This window comes from Pinus tabuliformis, chromosome X (genome assembly GCF_031772625.1).
Source record: "Pinus tabuliformis cultivar Carrire ecotype Pingquan chromosome X, CPIR1, whole genome shotgun sequence".
NCBI classification, from domain to species: Eukaryota; Viridiplantae; Streptophyta; class Pinopsida; order Pinales; family Pinaceae; genus Pinus; species Pinus tabuliformis.
Genome location: NC_142308.1, coordinates 13,150,402 through 13,167,849, shown reverse-complemented (window position 1 = coordinate 13,167,849; position 17,448 = coordinate 13,150,402).

Below are 17,448 nucleotides of genomic sequence, written 5' to 3'. Positions count from 1 at the left end.
AACTCATCAATGAAAAATTTGGCTTCTCATGAAGGCGTTACCACTGCTCTTCATGTTACCCAAACTAAATCTCTAAGGTCACCTCATGATGACTTCAACACATCATGATCTCAAGGGTGCCTCCAAGATCAAATTATATTATGCTTCTAATTGTCTTCAATAAAATCAAGGTGTCTTCAATAGGTAGCCCAAGTTCTGCACCAAACTTCAAGTGCTTCACAATTTCCTGCTCTAAGTCTCTTCAAATGTTCAAGCATTGCTTTACAGTGATCCTTTTCAAGGATCTTTACCAAAACTTCAAACATGATTCAAAGTGTCACAAAGGCTTCTCAAGAATATCTCCAAGAGAGTTTCATCAAATTCTTCTTCAAATGCTTTGATAAGATGTCTTCAACTTACTTCTGCTTTAAGGATCTTCAATGTAAGCTCAACGAATAATTCAAAATTCATTCGGTAATACTTCAACAATGTTATAGGTTCCAAGTGCTTGACTATTTAATTATTCAAACTGTGTAACTACTATCCTTCCATAGGTACTTGGTTTCAAAATGATCATAGGTTTGAGCTTAAGGCTTCAGGCCTTGAATGTTTGAGCCTCCACAGAATTATAACCGAACTTCTCCACAGTTATGTAAGCCTTCACCAAGCCTTCCACAAGTTTATTATATCATCAATCCTCCACTTTTCTATCCGAGCCCCAAGGAAAGGTCACTGGTGTGGAATAAAAAATAGAGGTATGATGTTTGCACATGTCCAAGGCATACATGACACATTTTGAAATATCAATTTTATCCCAATTTGTGCTTTCTATCCAAGCTTCCAAGATAACACAGGTTCAAGACACTACTCCATAGGTCCAAGCTCTTTTGACACTGATCTGAGGCTTTAACATAGGTCTGAGGCATGTCCTGAAGCTACTCCACAGATCTGAGCCCTTATATTACTGATCCAAAGTCCTGTAGGTGGTCATTGTGCCAGCTATCCTCCCAATTGTGTGAGATACGAGGTTTTCACTCAACAAATCCGAGCCTTAGTATAGGCCCGCAATCACATATTCTTGTTATAGGTCTGAGCTATTTGTCCTCCAGCCTAGGCCACATTGGTTGTCAAAGGTTACCTAAACAGATTTAACCTTAGAGTCTTTCCTCCTCGACCTTTAGTTCACGAGTTGTGAACTTCACTTACTGTGTTATGCTCTGAATGATCTACACAGATTCAATGGATTTGAGATGAAGGAATACGAACCCTTATATATATACAACTTTTTGATTTTAAGTGAAGGGACATGACTCTTTGGAGGGAAGTTGACTACTATTACCGAGCTTAGGCCGGCTAGGGTAGAGAATAGGATATATTATCTTAAAAAAATGTTTTCTCTTCGACTACTGGGAATTAGAGAATGAGTGATAGCTCGTTGGAAAGGGCTTGACCTCCTCTACAATCCTATGCCAATTCCACCTTTATATAAGGTCATTTTATCATCAATAAAATAATATTTTTGAAACTATAATCATTATTTCATTTAAGGTAGCCTTTTAAGATGTTATGTCTATGTTTTTGGCATTCAAGGTAAGGCTCCTTCATTTAAGGCTTGACATTAGGATTAGGGCTTCCATTTTTTATTATCTATTAGGCCTTCAAGTTTATGACAACAAGAAGAGGGTTTCTTCACATATCTAGGCTAGGGCATCACATATCAAGCATTAGTTTTAGGGATTTCATCAAGGATTAGGTGTAGGGATTTTTTAGGCATTAATGATCATTTAAGATATATCATGGGCATCTAGGGGTTCATTCTTCATCATTGGATCATGCATCATTTTCATGCTTAGGGTTTTCTATGGTTTGCATGAGGTTAGGGAAACAATGGTTATTCATGCATTATAAGAATATTTTCCATCTCCAACAATGCCATATTGACATCAATGAAAACCTTAACCAACAATATCCCCCTTTATCATTGATGGCAATATTCTTTCCCTTTCAACAATTTCTCCCCCTTTGACATCAATGGAAAATGGGGTGTCCAAGTACTCCCCTTATCAAGGTTCTTCTTGATATGATGCTCCATCATATTTCCTTCATCAATGATAGTTCTCCATGATAGATATGTTGCTCCCCCTGTCATGGTTCTTGTCTTTAATGTACTTTCCCCCCAAGCCTTTGCATGCCTTCATGGAAATGTATGAGGTACATGATCAACCAACTCCCCATTCCTGTATAAACTCCCTTAGCTCTTCTTTTTGCTTTAGACAAGAAATATTTCTGCTTTGTGATCAAGTGGAAGAAATATTCAATAATGGTCCATCAGATGAGTAAAGAATCATGTTCTTCAATGGAGTTTCTCCCGATATATGATCTATCAAAAGATGTTTGTCCATGTGTGACTCATCAAGAATTTCATAAGGCTCTTTACGGATAGTTTCTGCGAGAATAGTCAAGATTCATCATAAGCTCCCCCTAACAGTGTGCATGATCTTCTTCTTGGCAAAATTTCATCATCAAAACTTGGAATATCATATCTGCCAAAGATGCACTCATCAAATCAACGACATGAGTGGATGTATTGAGTGTTCTAGAGACTTTTGGATCTAATTTGCTTCCATCTCCATACTTGTGTGACTTTGTTTTCTTTCTTGGTAGTCATATTTTTAGCTTGGTTAGGAACCCAATTCAAGTTACAATCACGGGCCATATGTCCAATGTTATGACAATTGTAGCACTCCATCTTGTTCATAAATGAGTTGCTTCTAGGGAGCTTATGGGGACCATTATATTTGTCCTTGTGGTATGCCCCACAATCCTTTTCCATGTGCCCAAAATTTGTACAAGAATAACAATAACCAAAAAATATACTTTGGTACCTGGAGGATGGAGATTGCCTTGATGTACTTATAAAGTCATTCTGCCTTGGGATCCTTTGATGATATCCATTGCTTTTTGCATCCTTGACACCATCTGCATATCTTCTTGGAGTAGGGTTTCTTCCAATGTCATCTTGACTCTTCTCCTTGCTTTTGCTGGAACTGGGGGCATCAATATTTCTTCCAAGCTTCTCCACATCCTTTTTGTTTGAAGCATTAGGGTTTGCATCATTCTTGTTTGAGGGTTCACCTACATAACCAAGAATTGATTTATCAAGAGGAGATCTTTGATGACTTAAGATGTCATATAGGGTTTGAGATATCTTTAGACTCTTGTTTAGATGATCAACTTATTTTCTTAGGAGATTAATTTATTCTTCCATCATCTTGTATTCTTCATCCTTCTTTGCTAGATGGTTCTCCATTTCTTCTTTCATTCTCGTTGCTTCACATGATTGGGCCTTAAGTGAGGTGATTAATGATTCTAACTTGGAGATATATTAATTCTTTTCTTCAAGTTGGTATATCATGGCATTCCTTTCCTTTTCTGCTTCATCAACTTGTCCTTTTAGGAGTGCCAAATATTTCATCACCTTTTCAGCGCCTTGTGCCTGTTTCTTTACTTCTTATAGTTTAGATTTAAGGGACGGGACATCTTCATTGTATTGACCAATTTTTCTTTTAAGTTTGTTCAAGTCTTCATGTCTTTGTTCAAGATGGATTGACAAAGTTTCTTCCCTTTTCTTTTCTTTATCCAATTTATTTTTCATGGATATGACTTCTTCATGATGCTTTTTCTTGTTTTGATGTAATTCCTCCTTTAGCTTGGTGAGCTCCTTATCTCTTTTTTGCACTTGAATATTAAAAATGTCAACTTCCTTCCTTGTCTTGTCAAGGTCATGGTCACCATCTTGTGATTTCTTCTTGAGCTTCTCATTTTCTTTTTTCAAACTACTTATCTCTTCTAGGGAAGCTACAAGTTTTTCCATGAGATCTTCTTCATTTTCTTCATCTTTTAGGTCTTTCTTGGCCTTGATTCTTCATTCTTGTTTTCAACTTCCTTAATAGGTTCTGGATTTCCTTCTTTCTTTCCATCATCTTCTTGATTATAGGTCATGGTTAATTCTCCTTTTGAGTGAAGATCTTGAAGTTTGTCCCACATACCTTTTTCTGATGAACCTTTTTCCATTTTGGCCTTTATAGGATTTTGTAGCCCACTCAAGATTGCCTTCATCGCTCTTGCATTATATTTCTTGGATTCTTCTCTCATCGTGGTTTTAGTAATCACTTATTCCCAGACTTCAAAACCTTGAGCCATTAAAAAATTCTTCATTCACGCCTTCCATATTTCAATGTTTCCATTGAACAACAAAGCTCTCCCAATTTGATTATATTATACTTTCATGGTTGAATAAGAGACATATTTAGAAGGATTGGAGGCTTTCTTCCTTGGTTTTTCCATTTGTGTTCTAAGGATATACCTTCAAGCCATTAGGATTATGAGTGAAGGTACCGGCTCTAATTCTAATTGTTTGAAATATTGAGAGGAGGATGAATCAATATTTCTTTTCAATTGTTATTTTTACCAGTTAAGATCACTTATATTTAGAACACAAAATGAAAAATATAGAATAAATGATTTTATTAATTAGATATAATGAGGACTTAAATCCTCTTCTTTACAATGAATTAAGTACAATAATAGTTTAGGTCTCCAACCCTAGATGAAGACACTAATCTTCAATATCCTAGGCTCCAACCTGTACTTTTCCAAGCACCAACTTGGATTTCACGAGGCTCCAACCTCTGGGTCTCCAACCCTATCTTCCAAGGCTCCAACCTTGTCACTTTGAGGCTCCAACCTCTAGGGCTCCAACCCTATCTTTGGTACATGCACCAACCTAGTCTTCTTGAGGAATCTTATCCTCTAGGGCTCCAACCCACAACTTCAATTCTTCAAGATAAGTTTAGTAATTCTTCACGGTTTCTAATATCTTCTGCAATGAGCCCTGACAATATCTACACCTTTAGCACTGCACTCAAACGATCTCCAAAGAAATCAACTCATAAATGACAACTTGGTCTTCTCATGAAGGTGTCACCACTGCTCTTCATGTTACCCAAACTAAATATCCAAGGTCAACTCATGATGAATTCAAAGCATCATGATCTCAAGGGTTCCTCCAAGATCAAATTCTATTATGCTTCCAATTGTCTTTAATAAAATCAAGGTGTCTTCAATAAGCAACCCAAGTTCTGCACCAAACTTCAAGTGCTTCATAATTTCCTGCTTTAAGCCTCTTCAAAGGTTCAAGCCCTGCTTTACAATGATTCTTTTCAAGCAAATTTACCAAAACTTCAAAGATGCTTCAAAGTGTCAGAAAGGTTTCTCAAGAATATCTCTAAGAGACTTTCATCAAAGTGTTCTTCAAATTCTTTCATACGACTTCTTCAACTTACTTCTTATTTAAGGATTTTCAATGTTATCTCAACAAATACTTCAAAATTCCTTCAGTAATACTTCAAAAATGTTTAGGTGTTGGAAAATACTAAGTGGGGGGGGAGGGTGAACCAGTATTCCTTAGAAATTAGCACTTTTAAATATTTTCAGAGCATTAGTCAATCTTCAATTATCATTAATGTTTATGCAGTAACAACAGTGAATAAAAGAACATAGGAGGCACACAAATTTTAGGTGGAAAACCCCCTCTGGGTCAAAAACCACCGAATGATTTTCTAATAATTCTTTAATATTCAAATCCAATTGAAAAGAAAGCTCCAATTTCCTAGAATCTAGAAAAGCATTCTTCTCCAGCTCCCACTGGATGGATGCTCCAACAATCGAGATTCTTCAGTAGTCAACTAAACGGATGCCCCAACACCCAATGAGCTATAATTCACCCTAGCACCACCCTACCACTCTGAATTTTTCACAGGCTTGAACCTATTGGTGACTTCATGCACCGGCCTAGCACCACCCTCCCACCCTATAGAATAATAAAAGAAGAATTGACTTCCGTATCAGGGAAAATGGTCCACTTTACAATGATATAAAATGAGGTAGAAGAAGAAGACACACTACACCATAACCCCAACTATGACACAACCACCTAATGATGATCCTAGACCTCCCAACACTGCCTCTTCAACTCTTGGCAGATAGACACTTGTACAACTTTAACAATGATGATTTTACAATGACTCTGTACAATGATACTTTACAATGATTGTATGCAGTGCTTCCCACTTGAAGATTTCATATGGTGAACTTCTTGCTGCTGTTTTGCACCTTGATTGCTGCTCTTGTCATGCTACCCTTTCTCACTCTTAATAACATTAGATTATGCATTGAGTCTTCTCTTGATGAATATATAATACCTGCAAATAGTCTTCAAGGAAATACCCATGACATGATAATAACAAAACTTACCTAATCCTGCAGAGCATATGTCAGTGCTAAACAAAAACAACAAATTAGAATACAAAGAACCTAATGAAATTAATAAATGAACATGCATATACAGAATATACTTACCTGTAGCTTATCTCTGCTACATCATTTTGCTGCACCTTGCTCTTTGCTGCCCTAGAAAGTCTGGTCCTTTGCACCCCTTGACAACACTTGATCTAGTTTTTCTCACCTTCTAGGAGCATGATATTTAATTTGTTGTATCTCTGTTGTTTCAGATCCCCAATATGTGATATTCTATCCTATAGTATCCCTCTGAGTCTTCTTTCCAATGCCATAGGTCTGACCTGATTTGGACTCTTCAAGACAAAGTTATGCCCAATCTCTCACAATGGCTTAATTATGGACTAGTCGAGTAGAGAGAATTTGTACGGCGTGACACATGTCACTGTTTCCTCCTTCGGCTCTAAAATTGATACACAGAAAACTACAGTCCATGCACTATTCACCACTTTTTACATAATTCCAATCCTCTTCTCATAGAGAGTTATGATGATTTTCCCAAGGTCACTTCTTTGAGATGAAATTCGGGAGCCTGCAAAAACCCTAACTTCCACAGATCATATCTTCGAAAATATAGCGAACCAAGATCTAAAATTCAGTCATGACGTTCATTAGAATTGCGAATCAAATGGGTTTTCATTTCATAATCTAATACTTTGCATAAATGAAGTTATAGCGAAAATTCCACGATCACTTCATTTGGAGGATATATGAGATTTCTTTTTATAGAGTTGAGAGGGGCTTCAATAGAGAATGTTGGAGGGATTTTAGGAGCTTAAAAAATTATTAATTACTTGACTATTAAATGACCAAAACCAATTATGAGTGCCATGCCACAACCCCATAGGGTTTTAACCCGCTAATTGGGGTTACTAACTTCAAACATGAATATCTCTCAAACCGTGAAGAATTACTTGGCGTGCCATATATCAACGGAAACATCTCGATGAGTATAATATACTTAGAAGATCCTTGACTCAAAATAGAGTAAGTTGTCAAGTCAAAAAAGTTGTCAAGTCAAAATTCATTTCAAGATCAGGGTAGCCCCTGGTTCTGCTTCAGTTGACATCAATGACAACCTCAAATCATCTTTTGATCAACACTAGGTTCCAAGTGCTCGACTGTTTAATTCTTCAAAGTGTAACTACTATCCTTCCATAGGTGTCTGGTTTCAAAATGATCATTGGTTTGAGCTTAAGGATTCAAGCCTTGACTGTTTGAGACTCCAAAAAATTATAAATGAACTTCTCCACATTTATGTAAGCCTTCTTTGAGCCTTCCATAAGTTTATTATATCATTAATCATCCACTGTTCTATTCGAGCTCCAAGGAAAGGTCACTGGCCTGCAATAAAAAATAGAGGTCGAATTTCTGCACATGCCCAAGGCATAAATGACACAGTTCAAAATATCAACGTTGTCCCAATGTGTTCCTACCATTCGAGCTTCCAAGATAACACATGTTCAAGACACTACTCCACAGGTCTGAGCTCTTTTAACATTGGTTCGAGGCTTTAACACGGTCCGAGGCATGTTCTAAAGCTACTCCATAAGTCTGAGGCTTTAACACAGGTCCGAGACATGTTCTGAAGCTACTCCATAGGTCCAAGCCCTTATATTATTGATCCAAAGTCATGTAGGTGGTCACTGTGCCATCTATCCTCCCAACTATGTGAGATACTAGGTCTTCACTCAACAGATTTGAGCCTTAGTACAAGCCTGCAATCACAGATTCTTGTCATATGTCTGAGCTAACTGTCCTCTAGTCTAGGCCACAATCCTTGTCACTGGTTACCCAAATAGATTTAACCTTATACTCTTTCCTCCTCAACCTTTATTTCACGAGTTTTGAACTTCACTTACTGCATTATGCTCTGAATGATCTACACTGATTTAATGGATTTGAAATGAAGGAGTATGAACCCGTATATATACTTTTTTTTTTTTTTAAATTTTAAGTGAAGGGACATGACTCTTTGGAGGGAGGCCAACTAGCATAACTGAGTTTAGGTCGGCTAGGGTAGAGGATAGGATATATTATCTTAAAAAACCGTTTCTCTTAGACCACTGGGAGTTAGAGGATGAGTGACAGCTCATTGGAAAGGGCTTGACCTCCTCTACAACCCTCTGCTGATTCCACCCTTAGATAAGTTCATTTGATCATAAATAAAATAATATTTGTGAAATTGTAATCATTATTTCATTTAAGTCAACCTTTATGATTTTATGTCTATATTTTTTGCATTCAAGGTAAGGCTCATTCATTTAAGGCTTGACATTAGGATTATGGATTCCAATTTTTTTTTTTTTAATCTATTAGGCTTTCAAGTTTATGACAACAAGAAGAGTGTTTCTTCACATATATAGGCTAGGGCATCACATATCAAGCATTAGTTCTAGGGTTTGCATCAAGGATTAGGGCTAGGGTCTTTTTATGCGTCAATGATCATTTAAGATAGATCATGGGCATCTAGGGCTTCATTGTTCATCATTGGGTCATGCATCATTTTAATGCTTAGGGTTTTCTAGTGTTTGCATGAGGTTAGGGAAACAAGGATTATTCATGTATTACAAGAATATTTTCCATCTCCAACAATTCCATATTGACATCAATGAAAACCTTGACCAACAGTTGGTCCCTAAGAATTCATTCTAAAAAATCCATGGAAACCCTAGATTTCCAAATTAACATCATGCTTTTAGTATTGCATATTTTGTACTTGTCAAAGAGTATTGCAGGTATAAATATTATGGCTAAATTCAAAGTGATCACCTCAATAAAGAAAATCCTATAAGGTTTGTAAAAGGAGCATCTCAAGGTATGTCTAAGACCATAAGATTTTGTAGCTAACTTTCTTCATACAATCATTTTGAAATTTATATTATATTGCTTTCTTATGTCTAGGGCTTTGAATCATAAGGGTAATTGTTAAGGTGATTAATCATTAGATTGAATCTACCCTTATCATACTATCTCTTGTTTGATCATTTTTGGTGAAACCCTAACCTTTAGGATTCACTATAAAACCCTAGCTGCTTGATGCTTAGGGTATGTTGACAATGAAACCCTAGCCAACTTAGGGATTGATGTTAAAGAATAGAACTCATGATGAAAGCCTATTATCTTGATGTTTAGGGTTTTTGATTGTGTTATAGTAAGACCCTAGTAATTTAGGTTTTGCTAATGAAACTCTATATTTTTAGGGTTTGATGAATTTTGGTTTATGTCAAAACCCTTGCGATAGTCAACCTTAGGAATGAAACCCTAAGTGTCCTTGTCCTCTTCCAATGCACCAAAAATATCTTGCCCTCAAGCAATATCTGAGAAAGCAACCTCTCTAACTGTTGCCCCCCTGTCACTGCAAAATGTGCCAGGGTCCCAAATGTGCCACTGGATCGTGTCTAACCTCTGCACTGTCTTGATATGGAAAAATCCTTCAATACCATGATCCCACGCAATCTTGTCCAACATGAAGCTCCCCTCGCTCCACTCACTATCCTGCCCAATGAAAGTACCAGAAGTCCCCTACTCCATCAGTGACTCACTAAAGTCCAATGGAAGATCTCTATAATCTCCCCCTATAGTAGTCAGCACATCCCTAAAGGTTATTGAGTTGTGATGCCCCAGTTTCCTACTAGTCTTAGAGTGGTCCCACCATGTTGACGTTGCGCTACTCTGACTATGTCATACTCCCCATCGTGTGCAGTCAATATCCTCCTCTCCTGGAACTCGATGGTGGAATACTGAAAGAGGCGAGACACATCCTGCCTGGGCATCTCCATGGTACCCAGGCCTACCCATCCAAATCTAAATACGAACCTATGCAACAATAGAGAATGTCTGCCTCCCCATATGATGAAACCCTTTGTGAACCCACATGTGTCATCCCAAGAGCGAACTATATCACTCTCTGCCACAAATCCTCTCATCATGAGTGATCTATTGATCAAATGAATCCCTGCATCCCATAGCCAGACCTGATGCGGCACAACCCTGTCAACCAATGGAATCCCTCTCACCCTTGTCTCTAGTCCCTGCATGTGATCACTATATAGGCTCCATATATCGTGGGCTAATCTGATGCATACTAATCTGCCCTGTGCCTGCCACTGTGTAGTACCGATGATCGTTGGAAGCCACGTGTGCCAAAGAGATACCCCCTGAATGCAACCAAAATATGGGTATCTGATACTCGTAATCGACTCAGGGTATATGGATCCCTCTTGTCCCTACCAACCATCTCCCTTGGGTTTCCATCCGCCCTCTTGATAATGTGCCAATATAAGGTTTAGAGCTCATACACATATTGGGAGACTACCTCAGTCGTAACTTCTATCCTTTGAGATCTTCCATGTACCTCTATATATATGTAATTATGAATACCTCCCTAGTTAAGCGAGAGTGTTGAAGAATGTAACTAGTGCCGGTCTTCATAATTGTTTTTGAGTCATGATGTAATTGTATTTTTCAAAGGAAAGAAAAATGAGTTTTTGTTATAAAATAAATTGACTAATTGAAGTGCGGGCTTCATGCTTGGGTCAATGGTAAATAAGTCAAAGCATCCAATGAGTGCTCTAGGATTTTTGTATTGTGTTATAGTCAAAGTCACAATGTAAAAGACCCTTTATGGGCACCTTAAGTCAAGGAAAGAAAATTGTTTTGTGTCAAAGGAACTCCTCCACCAAGTCAACTCCCCTTCCTATATGTCAACCTTCCCTACTCCTTTAAGTTGACCTCAGAACAGTTGACAAGTTGACCTAATATTGGAGACTCAAATCACTATATAAGAGTGCATTCGGCCAGTTGAAGGAGATACATAACACATCTAATCTGAAGCTTAGAAGATGAACTGAAATGAGAAAAAAGATCTCGTCCTATTCCAAGAAGAAAACAAACAAAGCAAAAGTATGAAGTCTTAATCCTGTACCACATGTGTGAATTCTTGGAAGTATTACAGGGTTGAAAAAGTGCAAGAAATTGAAAGTTGCAGAAGATATAAGAATGGGGTTGAAACACTAGTCTGTAGTTTATGGAAAGTTGACTTGGTGGAGTGAGGGAGTCATTTGTCTTTATCTTGGGTCCTGGTTGTCTCAATTTTGATTTAAATCTAATAGTGGAAGAGTTTAACTGGGTATTCCCCTTCATAGGGGTTTTGCCTTGGTTGAGTGCCTACATTTTGTGTTCCTTGTTGTGATCTTTATTGTTTGGCATTTGTTCCGACGATAATAACCTAATAAATTGCAAATTAGAATTAATGAACATCACAAGAAAGTGTTAAAGGAAGAGAAATCAAATTAAGTATATACCTATCTAAGCCGCCCTAAGATTTCTCAAAAGATGATAGATCTTAGCAAAACTAAAGGTGTTAGGTAAGCAGATTAGTAGGAAGAAGTATTCTTCCCTTTCCCATTGGTATAACACCCTGATTCTTTTCCATATATATATATATATATATATATATATACCCTTCCTCCACCTTCAACCCTCTCTTTGAATGGGTATCCGACTTGCGATTCAGTTCACTGTGGATATACAGAAATGATAAAATATGAAAGTAATCCTTTAAAGCTTGAATTTTTTACATCCAACATTGTAGGAGAAGAACCTACAGATGGATTTTTCAAATCAACCAATCAACTACACATTTTCAATCACAAAATATCTACATAGAAGCCATCTCCATAGACGCAACATAGAGAAGGGACCATACTGAATGATATTTGCTTTAGTATTGGAACCACATCTCACATTCAACTAGAAATGAATAGAGGTATTTTCAGGAAGGAAAATAAGGTTACCACACCCACAAAATCCCATTTGTTGAGCCCCGTTGAATAAGCTTGTTATATTGTAAGTTTATTGTAAGTATTAAGTTTTAATTTTAAAAATATTATAAAATAAAAATAAAATAAAATATTTTGATTTGAAATGAGTTATAGTTTTTGCATGTTATTAATAAGCCATGGTATTGTAACAAAACCTATTTAAAATTTCTTTTTATCCTCGGAAAAAAAATGTAAATTTATTTTCATATGAGAATAAAATTACATTATTTTGATACATGTTGTGCATGTATTCGTTTGAGAAAAAACAAGTTCCAATATAAGAGTTCTGCTGATGATTCTTGTTGATTACATTCCCAAAAAGGTCATTGTTCATATGGTGATTAAATTAAACATAGCTGAATAGATGACCATAAGGGAGGTCTTTTTCCTTAGAATACATAGAAAAACATAAATTAAAAACATGTATAATGAAATCGTCCATGTAGTTCGGATTATATACTATATCAAGGAAGCAAAAAAAAAATGTTAAAAAACAGAGTGCCTTCTTAGTGATCTTTAATCTAATATATTGTCCTCCATAAAATGTCTTTGGAGTATCTTTGTGACCTCATTCTCGTGTTGTTTAGTTATCTCCCTTGTCTTGCAAGCCAACGAAACCACTGCTTTAGAGAGGTCGTCTGCATCCATGTGGAATTCCTTGCAAATATGAGAAATAAAAAATAATGAGAAGATTTATTTGAGTTTCAAAACATCATTTAATAAAGATTTCAATCTGAGGTTGTAACATTTGTGCACTCCTTTGACCCAGTTTACAAGTTGTGAGTCTCCATAAATGTGAATGGATGTGGCGTTGTTCTCCAAAGCAAAAACTAGGAGAAGTTTTTAGAGCCATGATTTTTGTAATGAAGGTTTTCATTTAGATGAAGAACTGCACCACCTCCACTTCTTTTCGGATCTCCTTGGCTGCTCTGTCAAAAAATCCCCATGGCTTGTTCTTGCCAATATTAGGTTGGATGGAAGATCTGGTGCGAGAGGAGACCAAGGGTTTGGGAAGGAGATCTAGGATGGAAATAACTTGCATCGATGTTGCTTTTGGAGGTATCATCTTGTCTCTAAAATGACCTTGTTCCTCGCTAGCCATGTTCCCCAACTAGAAAGGAGAGGAAGTGAGATGTAATAACTTGTGCCATCCCTTGATACCCATCTTCGTCAGGTGTTCTTTAGGTTGGGCCCTTCCCATTTGCAATCTTGTCCTAACTTATAAGCAAAGAATGTCTAGAGGCTTTTGGAATAATGACATTCAATTAATAGATGATTAAAATTTTCCTCCACCTCTTTACATAAAAAACACCTACCATGGCATTATTTCTTTTGTCTTTTATGAAAAAAGTACCATGTTAGGATTTTGTTTTCCAGGGCGCACCACATGAAAAGTCTAGATTTGGCTAGACATTTTAGCTTCCACATGTGTCGCCCCATGATTCCAAAGGATTAGGAATTTAGTTTGATATTACATAAATGTATCCTTATTTAGGGGTATATTGTCTTGAAGAATATAGAGACCAGACTAATTGATCAAGTTCTTCCGAGATGAGAATGTGTACTTTTAGGGCTCGGATGTAGGAAGACCAAATTCTTTTGTGCTCTCTCGATCAGTTTAGTTTTCTACTTGTCAACCAATATTGATCTCTGAGAGGATCTTGATTAGTTACAACTGCTTGTTTTAGAGTATGATTTCCTTTAGAATGAAGAATTTCAATTAAATAAGCTAGGAGACGTTGGTCTCCATTGCCTCCAACCTACGAGTCGATGCTTACTCAAAAGCTGGATCAGATTTCTATATTGTGTCAAAGTTAAAGTCATAATGTAAAAGACCCTTCATGGGCACCTTAAGTCAAGGAAACAAAATTGTTTTTTGTCGAAAAAACTTGTCCAACAAGTCAACCTCCCCTCCTATATGTTGACCTTGTCTACTTATTTAAGTCGACCTCATAACAGTTGACAAGTCGGCCTAATATTGGGGACTCAAACCACTATATATACATGTGCATTCGGCCAGTTGAAGGAGAAACATAACACATCTAATCTGAAGCTTAGAAGATGAAATGAAATGAGAAAAACGACCTTGTCCTTGATCCAGGTGGATATTGGTGGCCACTCGCATATTCCACTTCGACCCCCACCATTGTTTTTTTGTTTTGTTTTATTTTGTTTTTGTTTTTGTTTTGTTTTGGTTTTTTTGTTTTGTTTTGGTTTTTTTGTTTTGTTTTGTTTTTTTGTTTGTTTTTGTTTTGTTTGTTTGTTTTGTGTTTTGTTTTTGTTTTTGTTTTGTTTTTTGTTTTTGTTTTTTTGTTTTGTTTTGTTTTGTTTTGTGTTGTTTTTGTTTTTTGTTTTTTTTGTTTTTTGTTTTTTTGTTTTTGTTTTTGTTTTTGTTTTGTTTTTGTTTTTTGTTGTTGTTGTTGTTTGTTTTTTGTTTTGTTTTGTTTTGTTTTTGTTTTTTTGTTTTTTTTGTTTTTTTGTTTTTGTTGTAGCACAATTTAATATTTTTGGCATTTTTTCAAGTCCTGAACTTCCAGAGTTGTTTTGAGGCCCTAAACAACTTTTTTGGGAAAAATAAAACCAACGAGGTTCATAGTCCAACGTTGGTCATTCAAAAGTTTTAGTCCTCGGATAGATATTTCTAATGAGGTATTGTGTGCGTCAAACAGAGATCGCATGTCAAATTTATTACCCCGGGAAGTTGATGTACCAATTTACCCAAACGGAACCCATAGTTTGGTGCTTCATCTCCTAGGGTTAGGTTTTTGGATGTTTATGGTTTTCCATTGTTTCTCAATAATAAATAGGCCTTTGAGCCTCATTGCAACACAGTTCAGAGGCATGTAGCCGCCACATCTCTTCGTAGAGATAAGCTACCATCGCCCGAGATAGTCTTATTTCCATTCTATTTGTAAGAATATTTCAATATTTGATATTAATGAAATGAAGTGTTATTTATAAAACATCTTTGTAATTATGGTTATATATGTAATTTGTTGCGTTCTTGTTTAAATCCGGATCAGTGGTATCAGAGCGGTCTGCTCTTTCTTTGTTTTTCTTTGCACGTCCCCAACGAGGTCAGGATATAAGGAGTTAGGGCTCGATTTCGTTGAAACTTTGCAAGATTAGTCTCGCAAACCCTGACAGCCGCTCGTGGAAGAAAAGAAAGACGAGGGGGCAAGAGATCCTATCAAAATATTGCTCGAGGAGGCCCTCGAGAAATAAAGGAACGCGATGATGGATAACTTTACCTAGATCCTTCAATAATTGCCCATCGGTGGTGCATCCACATCCAGGAGCCACTCTGGAGGCTCCACTCCTTTTAAGGTACAAGTAAATTTTGACATTCCCATAATTTAGGTCCCAATAGATGCAGACGCCGTAGATAAATGGTTAAATATGCTAGAAGGATATTTTTTGTTCATGATTTTTCCAGCCAAGAGAATACTACTTTTTCTCTTCTCAAAGCCGCCCCCCACATCAAGGACTGGTGGGAAACCTATTATGAGTAGAAGGATGAAAGTACAACCTCACTGTTTTCAGCCGCACCCACTTGGAACTCGTTTTAGGATGCCATCAAGGAGTAGTACTACCCTGTCGGGAGCTATAAGGATAAATACATAAAGTGGACAACATTGCGGCAGGGAAGGGACCAAGATGTGTTGGAGTTTACCAGTGTTTTTCATACCCTTTACACGAAGTTGGGTATCAAGGATTCCAAGAAACATTTGGTACTCAAGTACCATGGTTGCCTACATAGGTACATCCAAGACGAGATGGAGTTCCTGGACATCTCCTCGCTTGGCACGACATAGCGATACACCATCAAGATCGAGCAAAAGTTTAAATAGAAGAAGTGAGACTTTGGATATGTGAATCTCAAGCAAGGGAAAGGTGCCGCCAAAACGCATAACAAAGGACAAAGCCAAGGCGGGGTGGCCTAGGACAACCAGCCAAAGCCGCAAGCAAAGAACAACATCGCGAAGTCGAAGAAGGACATAGGAAAGTGGTGTGAGTATCATAAGAGGTCCACTCACAACACAAGTGAGTGTTGGTCCAAGCAGTCACTAGTGGCCGAGCTGAAGGCTTTGGAATCAGATGCATGTTCTGTCTCTGAGTCAGAACCTGACAAGGGGAATGAAAAAGGGAAGCATATTATTGATGCAGAGCCCAACGCCACCGTTGCCACCACAAATATTCAGAAGGAGGAACATGAAGATCCAGAGGAGGAGGAGCACCTCTTCCACTCCCAGATGTGGGTAAAGGGTTCCCCGCTACAGTTCATTATCAATAGTGGGAGCCAAAAGAACCTCATTTCAAAGAGGTCGTGAAGCATCTAGGCTTACTGACCACAACACACCCACAACTGTACACCATCGGGTGGCTTCACCAAGGACAAGATCTTCGTGTGAGCCAACAGTGTCGCCTTCCATACAACATCAAGCCCTTCATGGATGAGGTATTATGTGACATTTCTCGCCTTGATTTTTGTGATGTATTATTAGGCCAACCACACTTGTGGAAGTGACATGTTGTGTATGAGTTAAAGCCTCATGCTGTTATTGTTACTTTGGGAATAAGTTGTACAGGATACCGGAGGCAAAACTGCCTACCACCATCTCTTTGGTTACTGCAAAACAATGCAGTAATCTCATTTACAAAATTGGGAAATTTGTTTTCTTGATGATACACCCTCAGGGAAAGAAGAAGATGGTGGCCACGACCTCCAGACAGGGCCCCTCCACACGAGAACAACAAATGGACAAGGTCGTGGAGGAGTATGAGAACATCTCAACTCCCCCGTAGGGGTACCTCCACACTGTCAAGCACTCCATCGATCTGACCCCAGGTGCGGCATTACCCAATGGACCAATCTATCGGTGCTGCAATATGGAGAATGCCGAAATCAAGAGGCAAATTCAAGAGCTGCTGTAGAAAGGTCACATCCGGCCGAGTTCATCTCCTTGTGCGAGCCTGATTGTGTTGGTACAGAAGAAGGATGGGACTTGGAGATTCTATAATGACTATCAGGCACTGAACAAGATCACTGTCTAGAATAGGTACCCGATCCCACAGATTGATGACCTTCTAGACCAACTCAAGGGGGAAAAATATTTCAGTAAGATCGACTTGAAGTTCAGATATAACAAAGTACCAATCGTACCCTCTGATGTGTGGAAGACTGCCTTCAAAACCAAGGAGGGCCTTTTCGAATGGTTGGTTATGCCCTTTGGGTTGACGAATGCTCCTACAACCTTCATAAGGCTAATGGATGACATCTTGTGGC